An 11,582-nucleotide genomic window follows, 5' to 3' on the forward strand; every position below is an offset into this window, starting at 1 on the left:
CTTCAGTCACGATGAAAATGTCGGAAGAAAGGGCAAAGCTCTGCGCGAGAAAGAACTCGCGACACATGAGAACGTACAGAAAGTAAGTGTTCACATGAGAAAATGGAAAATTTTTTGGTATCGTGTTACGTATTTCTAAGTTTGTAATAGTACGGTGAAACTTTCGTCACGTTAGATGTTCCAGAGTTTTATGTCTGGATTTTAAGATGGAGAATTTAAAAAAACTGCAAACTAATTTTCAAATGCACAAAATTTATTTACTCTGTGCAAATTTTCAAACGTTCACATTTTTATATTTCAACACTTTTAAATGTCCAATCTTCCAAATTTTCAGATTTTTTTCACTTTGAAATATTTAGGATTACCTTTTCGAATCTTCGTATCTGTCGATTTTAAATATTAAACATTTTTAAGCTTTCAAACTCGCAAACTCTCAAGCGTTCAAACTTTCAACACTTCACGAACTCACAAATTTTACAATTTCCAAATATTTTCGGAACTTTTAACTTGCCGATTTTCAAATGCAGTTCAATTTTAAATAATTAAAATTACACGCGTGTAAAATTGCAGAGTTCCTACTTCGTACAATGTAATTATCCTGCGAATCTGCACAATTTCTATTTCTATTACTTATCTTGCTAATAACTCTTCCCTGCGAATTATATTATTATATTAAATTACACGTGAAACCGAGTAAATTTACAATAAAATTTCATACGTTTCCCATTGCCTTCCAACACTTCTCCGTATAATATATCCCAGGATGCATTTATCTTTTAATATCTTTGCGTGGACGTGGTTTGAAAATTTCCTTTAGTCTGAGGCTTGAAGCACATAGCTACACACGTATAAATATGTACGTATACTACGTTTCGAGCCAACTAAATGTGTGCGTGTCACAAGTTTCAAAAGCAATCATCATTTTGCAATAACGAATTCCAAGTAAAACTGCGTCGCTAATTGCAACGAAAGGCCAAGTATCACGAGCACAGAGAAACAGAAAGAGAGGAAAAGAAGGTAAAAAGAAAAGAAGGCAAAGAAATTGGTGAAATTCGGAGAAACGGCTGGATGTGCAAGCACTATAATTTCCTGAGGACGAAATCCAGGAGGAGACCGCAAAAACGAGCAGTCGAGGGGAAGAGGATCGAACGACGACGTTTCGAGTGATCGTGCGCTACATTCACTGAAGAAATCCTTGGAAAAAAGGAAGACGCGAGGCGTCCTTTATCTCGGTCGATTCGTTTTATCGGCGTCGTTCAGTCGAGCCGGATGATGAGTTTTCCTTTATTTGTTTTCATCCAGTAAGCGAAAGACACACTTTCCCGTTTCGTCGTTTACGGGAAATGTTCCTCAGGGACCTGTCCCACGAAACTGTACCAAACTCAAGCCTACACATTCGTTTCAGTCATCGTCGGCATATAGAAATTTGTCCATGCTTTTACGTACTTTTCAGACTTTATGGCAACATTGTCGGAGAACGAGGAAGCGATAAATGAAGGAATTGTCGCGAGACTGTCTCAAATTTAAGACTAGCTTCTTCGGTTTTAAACGTCATCAGTAACCAAAAATTCTGTCTATGCTATGCTTCTAGAAACTTTTCAATTTTCATGGAAAAATTGTTGGAGAATGAGGAAGTGGTTGTTGAAGGTTTCGTCGATGCATTATGTTTGGACAGGCAAGGCAGAAAAATGGGAATTTAGGAAATTGTTATTGAAAATCGTAGAGAAATTAATAATAGGATTGCGAAGCATAATAGAGATATTTTAAATTAAAGCGAAATTCAAATTATTGAGGACTACTAATTACAAACGAGAAAATAGGTAAGAGAAGAAAGATGACACGAGATCAAAAGCTATTCCGATCGAGAAGTTTCCAGCGAGTAATCGCGGAAGTCTCCTTAAGAAATGAGAATGAAACCTACACAGACCAACGAGTAGAGCGTAATTATCTCGTTAATTAACACTAACTTAAAAAAGAAAACTTAATTAGTTCAAGAGAATTCGTCGTGAAAGCGAGGAAACTGCTCTGACCGATTGATCCGACAAACCTGTTCACCTTATTTGAACAAGGATCGACCGATTGGAATTCGACAAATACGGCAACAAGGAAAATGCGGCTGCTCGTGATTAAATATAAAATGCAAAAAAGCAAGCAAGATTTTTGTTACATAAACTACAGTCGTTAATTTCTCATATGTCGCAAGAAAATAAATTCATTTTTCTTATGAAATTCATCTTTTCAAAAAATTAAACGGAGAAGTTCAAACATTAAAATAAATAAATAGATCAAATATTTAAATTACAATAAATTTTAATAAATTTAACGGAACCGAAATGGAATCGATTGTTTGATAAATCTGTTCGATTCGTTAAATATTAAATATTTATTAAATATATTTGTTTAATAAATATATTCGCGAGTACAAAAAGAAGCGTGTAAAATGGTTGATTCAATATCTGATATTTACCATCTACGAAGAAATTTGCCCACCATCACAGCAATGAAACGCCGTGCTCGGGGGATAATACTAAGTTTCCGCTCACGAATTGCATGCAGATTATGCAACGATATTCCAGCCAGTATCATTATTCGTCTACGCATCCAATGGAGGCGAGTAATAAACTTCGAACTTTAAATCCGCTTACGTAATAACGTTGCACAGGCAAGAACAAACTGCTTCAATTACCGCATATTTCCTTATAGAAAAATTATAACCCCGAATGCGTTAACCGTAGATACTTGATGTTTCGATTTTACGCATTAAAATTATTCTAACATGGCTTTAATATAGATATTATGGTTTAACATGTGAATTTTCGATTTCCAATAGGAAGAAAGCTCTCAATTTTTAAACGATCTACAGAAATAAAAATATTTATATTAAAAAGAAAAAGATTTAGAAAAACGCTACAATTTAGCGTAATTTTATATATATGAAAATTTCATTTTCAGTTTGTCAAATTTGATATTAAATAACATTAAAACACGTAGCTTAAAATGTTTAAATGTAAACAGCATTCACTGTCATACGTGTGTCGTGCACGTTATAACTCACGTCCCGCTTGTCACATGCATATGATGTAAATACTCAAATATTTGTTATAAAATTACCATACGAGAGTAAAAGTTTTGTAAAACATTGCTATAAATAATCAAATTTATTATTGTAATTTCTAAACCTATTATGATTATACTACGAACTTTTGTTGTCGAGAGGAGAAGAAGAAATTTGTGCAAAATCAAATAAAATCAAAATAAAACAGGTTAAATTAATTAGCACCTTTTCAACAAATTACCAATAATTCTTCTTGTTCCTAAAACATCTTTGTTTAATAAGTAGCTTAAGAATTTTTCGGAGTTAATTTACTTATTTATGAATTTATTTTAAGATAGTCCCATTAACAATAAAATCATTAGCGACCAAAAATATCAATTTTTGATTACATGTTTACCAACCTAAATAATACTTAGTTACTTACATGGAACCGACTAGATTTGTCCGTTTAAAAAACTCTAATGTATTACGAATGCTGAATCATTCAGACTTCATGTCGACTTCGACGTTGTAACTATTTTTTTCACATGAAAATTTGTAACAATTCAGTAAAATATGCTGTACGATAATAGGTGATCCATAAGATTGGCAATAAGGAGGTGGTTGTTTTGTTATTAGATGTTCATGGATTAGTTTAGAACGGCCGGACCTTAGCACAGTACTGCGGTGTATTTCGACGAATCTTTCACACGCAAAGAAGACGTAAGAAGATGTATACAATCGCGCAGAGCAGAAGAAAGTTGGTAAAATCTGCAACGATAAGGTGTCGAAACTTCATTTTTCGATCCTCTGCGAGAGCCAGCTTGCGTCTGCTCCTTCTTCCTATGCAAATGCCGAAGAAATCAGCGAGGCGTGAGCGAAGGAAAAAGAAAAGTGAACTGGCCGTGACATTGCAACGAAAGCATCGAACATGGGCTAAGATATCTCGTATGCGCCGTCTGTAATTCGTTTTGGCCTTTCCATTCGCGGTCAAGTCGGCCAGCGATGCGTAAAATTAGACTGCTCGCTGGAGACATCGACTGATACCGATCCTAAGATTTCCCACGTGACACTGACTCGTGATAGGCTTGCTACTTGCCGCGAATTTCTTTATTCACTACAGCAACACCTGATCATAAGTTGCCGTGAACGCGTGTATTGGCTGGCTTTAATTGAAGCAAATCGAGGATAAGCGGTTCAGAATTTCCATACGTGAGTCAGGAGGTTAATTAAATCGATTGTGAGTGTTCGTGACAGTACTGTCTCTGCTCCAAGAATCATCTAATTGTGTCACACGGACTCAACAAGACCCGATATGTTTAAAGACGTTTCAAAAATAAAGTTTAAATCAAATTGGCGGAGATCTTCTAATTCGTATTTCAAGTCGTAAAAGATTTTACGACATTTTTTCGGTCCCAATGCTTTCAGAAATTATAATCTCGAATTAAAAGTTTCAAATATTTGCAAAATTCCGAAACCTTCAAGTTTGAACATTTTTAAAGTTCTAAGTTTGTAAATCTTCAAAATCTTGAAATTTAAAAACCATAAGGAAGGATTATGTTTCTTATTCTGCAAGATGCGAAACATTAATTAATAGTTTATAAGACATATTATTAATTTCTTTTTGATCTTTCTATCCGTTTCGATTACTATTCAATAGATTTGGATGCACTTTAATCCTCTTGAAATTCTTTTAAACCTTTGATTTTCTTTAACGCTCTTCTAATTCTTTAGATTCTTTCAGCTCTTTTGAACTTCTTTCAAAGTATATCTCAATCTTCCCCAGCATCTTTTAATTTCTCCTTTACCTCCCATCAGTTCCTTTTAACGTTTCAAAATCTTTCTCACAATCTTTCTTCTATCTGCTTCAATATTTTCCAATCCTGCACGTTTTTCTTCAATATTTCTCACTATTTTTTGACTATCCATCTTCTTTGATCTTTACCGTTCCTCTCGAATCACCTTCAAACTGCTCCAACAATATTTCTCAGCGCCTTTTAATCTTCTTTATCTATCTATAATACTTTTCATCATTTTTTAAGCCCTAGAAGCCTCCATCTTTAATTTCAAGCAGGTTTAATTTTTATAACTCGTCTTATAAATCCCATTCAATCTTCCTCACGCCTTTTTAATCCTTTCAAAGTTCTTTAATCTGTATCAACTTAATCTTTCTTTTGGGCTGGAATTTTCCACATGGTACAACTTTTATTTACAAGACACAAATAGTATATATTTAACAGCTACATGAAAACTTCGATTTCAATATTTTTAAATAATTTCTCAAATAACATTCTTTAATCGTACTTTAATAACTCTCTAAGATTCTCTAAATATTTTTCAATCAATTTTTACGATTTTGACTTATTGAAGTTTTAAACTTACATAGATTCGAATTTCTTATTTTCCGAATCTCTAAAATTTCAAATGCTCAATGTTTACAATTTTTCAATTCGAGCGCTCAAACTTCGATTTCGGTATCTTCGATCTTCCAATGTTTATTTCCTAATAATTCTCTATGAATATAATTCTTGCGGTCGATCCTCGTGAATTTAGATTTCGGATCGGTATTTCCTATTTCGCGAAATGAACGCGGCGAACTCGAGGTCAGTGCATCGCTTTAATTAAGGCTCTCGTATCAGTCCGTCCATTTGCGTGCAATTTTCTCCGAGATAAGATAAGGAAATGAATTTCGGTGGCCTCAAGAACTTTCTCCACGCTTGTGCTTCTTGCAATTACAAGCGTAAAAGCTTTTAATGATCGAATCTCGAGTCACGTTGAATTTTCTCCAATTAGAGAGACCGATTTTCGTCAGATTACACATTATACACGTGCATATAGCGCGACAAATTATACGAGAATCAAGATATACTTATGTAATTCGATTGTCTGTCTGGGAAGCTTGCGGCTAATTCCATTCGCTTCGATTGCTATTAATAATTTCATCGAAACGCCTTTGATCAAATGATAATTCATTGTTTATGAGAATGTTGTTACCACAAGCTTTAGAAAGTCAGATATTATTCACGTATTATAGCATCGTTGATACACCCAATAATCTATTTTCAGTGAAAGATATATAAGCACAGGTTTGGCTTGATTGATTGACTGATGGTTTGATTAATATAAATAGAAACACAAGTACATCGCGATTGAATGGTTTCGATTAAACAATTGAATTTAAAAATTAAATAGAACGCTAATATAAATATTAGAGTAGTACTTTTTGGTTCAGAAAAGTATAATTTGTAATCAATTTTAGTTACTGTGATTGTGATTTTTATCAAACAGCTACTTTTTAAAGATCAAATTATAATTAAATAAAATGAAAATTAAATTTTGGATTATAATACCATAATATGTACTTCGTGTTTCTGGAGAGAATATTTTGAAGAGAATATGAAAGAGTTATGTTTAAACGTGCATACAATAGCTTGCTCGTATTTAATTCTAGTAATGAATATTCGTGGTGTTTCCAGTGATTTTAAATATTGACATTCAACGAAATGAAGTTGTAGAAACGAAGTAATAATACATAGGTTCGGTTTCAGTAATTCAATTTCTTCGAAATTATACATAAACTCGCTTCAATTTACACCTGCTATCTCAAATCAAACTTCGTACACCTGTCTCGGCTGAGGTTATTTAAGTAATTTTATCCATTGAATCGGAAATTAAATTGTATATTTGCATCTTTTCATGGGACACGTTCTATTACATTTATAAATTCGATGCATGAAATTTTCCTCGGAATAGATTTACACGAAAGAAATTCTATACAGTTTTACCAGAATTTAAGAATAGAAATGATTTTTATAACTAAATTTATATTATGTATATCCATAAATAAATTGGAATTTTATTAAAAAACGCATCAACGTACCTTTCATTTACGTTTCTAATATAAGAATTTTCTGGTATTTTTTGCTTGAAAGACTTAATATCATAGGTTATTCCTCGAAATAACGTCGAAACGTACTATCAAGCACTTGGATCAGTATTTGTCGTTGATTAGTATATTCCGACAATTTCCGCACGCATACGACATAAGCGTCCCGAATCGGTAAACGCGAGTCCAGGATTTTTCTTACGACAGTTTCGCCGCAGGGGAATGATCCTGCGTTTCCTCGAACTTCGTAACCATTTATTACTTGGAAATCGAGTATCGTGCGCGTAATTATTTCCACTTTATTGTCGTCGACTCCCAATCATAACATGCTAATGCGACAAAAGCTAGTACATAAATGACATCTATCATTCCTTATTGCTTTAAGATACAATTTAGATAACCGTTTTACATCTCAATATTTTATTAAATTCTGTGTTTGTAATTACGATATTTGTAATTACGGTTGAATTCAGAAAATTCTGTTAATTCACATATTGCGTATTAAAGGTAACAAAAAAGATTATGTTTAGAAAAAAAAAGTCATAATATAATGATAAAATCTAACGTCCGGTTGAATTTAGAAATCACAATTTCTATCAATAAATTTTCTTTTAATACTCTTGTTTAATTTATGTCTCAAGCAACGTGTCACAATGTGGCAAAACCTTTCCACAGCCAAAATAGTCCAACGACTCGCTTAAAAATGTCTATGTTCATTTTCTTTCATTTTTTCATACTGAACTATGATAAAGTCTAACGTTCGGTTGAATATACAAATCATAATTTCTATCAATAAATTTTCTTTGATAATAAAATACTCTTGTTTAATTTATATCTCCAGCAACGTGTCACAATGTGACAAAACCTTTCCAAAGCTAAAATGGTCCTACGACTTGCTTAAACATTTCTACGTTTATTTTCTTTTATTTTTTCATACCTAAGTGTCTCAATGGTATGGACCGAGGCGTATACACCATGAAGCGGTGCAACATAAGGACAGTTCGAAACAACCGAGAGTCCAACGCCACATTATAGAAGTTCGCGACATTCCTCAAACATTCTCTCGTCGAGGCAGCACGGCTACGAATCCCCAGTCTTTGGTATCCGACAAATGTAACGCCCGGCTAAAAACATAGTTTGGCGTTTCTTATTCACCCTCGTTCCTCTTTCTCTTCCTCTGATCTTCTGATCCCTGGTGTTCGTATACAGTTGCGAGCAAATTCCACCGGAGTCGTTTTCGCGAACTCTGCACCATCTGCTAATCGCATCCAGGTACGACATGTTACACAAACTCGTATACACAGGTATTTCTATCAAATACTCTGTTTAATTGCTTACACTTTTTTTAACTGACGATTGATAAGGCGAGGTATATGAAAATAATTTTTATAGCATTTATTGTATTACAAATTTTTGTGCAAATTCATATGTCTGAAAATGTAATTAAACAAGTAAAATTTCGACAGAAAAATTGTTTTATATACCAAGTATTACGAAAAGAATTATAACTTCGTAACTAACAGTGTGTATGAACCATAATATGCACCACCATAACTCAGAATTTGTGAGTTTCTGAACAGTTTCATTTATTTCTGTGATGAGATGACCATTAGCCCATTCAAAGAAAGCAGGTGAATTTATTGGAACGAATTTGAGCAATTGCGGTTGACCAGTGTTTCAATTTCTTTAATTAGATTGACTGAGAATATTTTAATTCGTTGTAAGCAGAGAGCCAATTGAGTGGATGCGTAGCGTTTCGCGATTACCGCAGGGTGGCGTTAGTTGGATCTGGTTTCGGGATGAATAAAGGGATTAATCACAGAGAATTATGAGGTGAATTTTGGTACAAATTATAGAACGCATGGTAAATGGGTAATCCTTGAATCAAGTTGTTTCGAAAGGATTATGTACTGGCCGAGAAATAATAGAAACTCATCCACTTGGAACTTGGTTGTAGTGTGTGTTCCAGGGATAGCCATCGCAAAAAGAAAGTTTTACGTGCTAGTAATTTATCTTTGGTTTCAAGTTGATTCATGTTGTTGCATTTTTGGAGACAATCACTGTTTAAATAACGATCGTTTTATACATTCTATACAATCGAGATAAGTAGTAGAAACAGGAAAATAATATAAACAATTTGAATCTCGTGTTTTCTAGAATCATTTTCATTGACCATTTCACTGAATAATTATAAAAGATATAGTTATATTTGACCATATTTTATTTAAATATTTTTCAAGGATCTAGAATAAAAGTTACGATAAAAAAACACGATTAAAGATTAAAGGATCAACGATTATAAGAAAAAATATTCTAATACTCCAAAAACAGTATCTACGTCTTACTTATCTCGATCTTATCACGATTAACACCACTAACACCGAAGATTAATTCCACTCTTCGTTACTCGTGTAATCTATCACATCTCGACCACCATCAAACCGTACTTTTAAAAGGTGGTCGAACAACGCGCCTTACATGCGCGCACCACACCCCATTACCCTCACCTTACACCGTGTCTCCTATCCCAGCCGTGTAAACTATCGCAAAGAATCCTGCTGACTGATCTTATCCCGCCAACGCAGCAGCCGAACATCAAAAAGACGATCGAACAAGTCCCTCGACACGGCGCGAACCAAGAAGAACGGAACGTTAAGACAGAAACAATTTCGAGCTACAAAGAGTCGAACGACCGTCGAACCTGGAATAGCCAGGGATCCAGAATCGTTGCGAGAGGGGGCCAAAAGGATAGCAAGAAGCGCAACAATGCAGCAGAGAAGCGTTCGTAAAAGCGACAGGAAGGTGGACAGACATCGAGAGTCCAGTACAGGTAATTATCTGAAGTTCCAGGTTTAATAGACGCCCGGTATTTCGGATTGGTCCTAATGACGGTGTTTACTGAATTTATATCGTCGTGCCACCGCTTAGGTCTCAAATTACCCCCCGGTCGGATTATTCTTCCCTCTCTTTCCAGTCACAGTCTTCGTGTTTTGTCTGTCCTTCTTCGCTCGGTTTTCGAGGTTATCCTTTTTCGCCGTGTCGTCGAGCCTCTTTTCCCCTTGATGTATGTTCAATTATCTGTCCACGTGGTCGTAGATGCTTGGAAACTGGCAGAGCTCGGCGGTACACGGTTCGGGTCAGACAAGACAGAGAAAGACATTTATTATCCTGGCTCTCCGGCAGACGGTCCAATAGGAATCTTAAAAAGGATCATCCCGAAAGGATCGCGATGATACGCGTTTTGGACAGCTAGGCCGGCATGCGACCGCTGGAAAAACGCGCGCGACCGGAACAAAGGGGGTAAGAGAAATAAGCACGCATAAGAAGACGCGGGTCGAAAGACGGGGTAGAGATCGGGGGACAAGCGGCCAAGCACAAGCGGACTTTGTTAGTGGAATTTTAACAGCGTCAACCGAACGCTGAACCATGGGCTACTAAGGTTTTTGTGTGTGGTTAAGGTGGTTATGGATGGAAGGGGGTTCACAGGGGGTGAACAGGGTGGATCTGGGAGACTGGGAAATTTGTGGTGAAATTCTTTAATAGATTTGTTTAGATCTTTACGTATACTTTGTCGATCGTAGATTTGCAAAAATTTAGGAAAGTGATGAAATTGTTTAGTACGTTTATTTGCATCTTTGAATACCAATAGTTTTTAATTGTGAAAGTTATAATAGGGGGAGATTCTTTAGATATAAGGTTTCGATTTTGCAGCTTTATTTTCGTACGTAGAACAGAATTACTTTCTAAAGGAATTCGATGGTTCTTCTTAATATCTTTGGTGCACGTTGTAAGACCGTAAAACTCTTTCAGTTTTCAGTTATCTTTTAAATAACTTCGATCGAAATCTAAATGGGAAATCTGAAAATTCTAAAAGTCTCCCACTGATATACGAAACAATGACATAACGAATCAAACAACCAATCAATCATTGAAAACCTACGACCTGGCAATTTGAAGCAATTACTCGGGCATTAAACTCGCATTATCCATTCTCCCACGCAAAACAGAAGCATTCTTCTCCCATAAACCTACTCGTTGGAAATCACCATATGGAAATGGTTTCCGGGGGCAATTTTCATTCCCCTGGTGGCAGGTTAGACCCTCCTATCTGTCGAATCGAATCTATCGAAGTTGCCGAATGGCTGAATGCTCGCGTCGTTCAATCTTGCCAAGACCGATAAACAGGGATCGCCGCGAAACGAAACGTGGAAACTCGACGAAACTCGTTTCTCCGTGCTCGCGAATTGCAAGAATCGCGGTGATACCCCCAACCACGATAAGGAACAGTACTCGTCTTCCTTCTCTTTTTTATAGCTTGTACGATATAGCACGAGGCAGACGATCTTACTTGCTGCATCCTGATACGCTCACGGAGAGAATAAAAGTAAGAGCAATAGCCCATTCGAGAGACGATATTACCGTCACCGTGAGAGCTCGATGGATAAGCATAAATTTCCTAGCCGACAATACAATCGGACGAATTACGGACCGATTCTCGAAAATAGATTCGACGTCTCACTGGAAAACATAATCGGATACGTTCGCTGAGCGGTCCAATAGATAAAAATGAAAATGTTTCGCTATAATGGGGCTTTGCGCGAATGTCGATCTTCTTTGGCCAACTGCTATTTTTCGAAGGGTTGCGTATATCTGTTCGACTTG

This window comes from Bombus vosnesenskii, unplaced genomic scaffold (assembly GCF_011952255.1).
Source record: "Bombus vosnesenskii isolate JDL3184/JDL3185 unplaced genomic scaffold, Bvos_JDL3184-5_v1.1 scf7180000013357, whole genome shotgun sequence".
NCBI lineage: Eukaryota > Metazoa > Arthropoda > Insecta > Hymenoptera > Apidae > Bombus > Bombus vosnesenskii.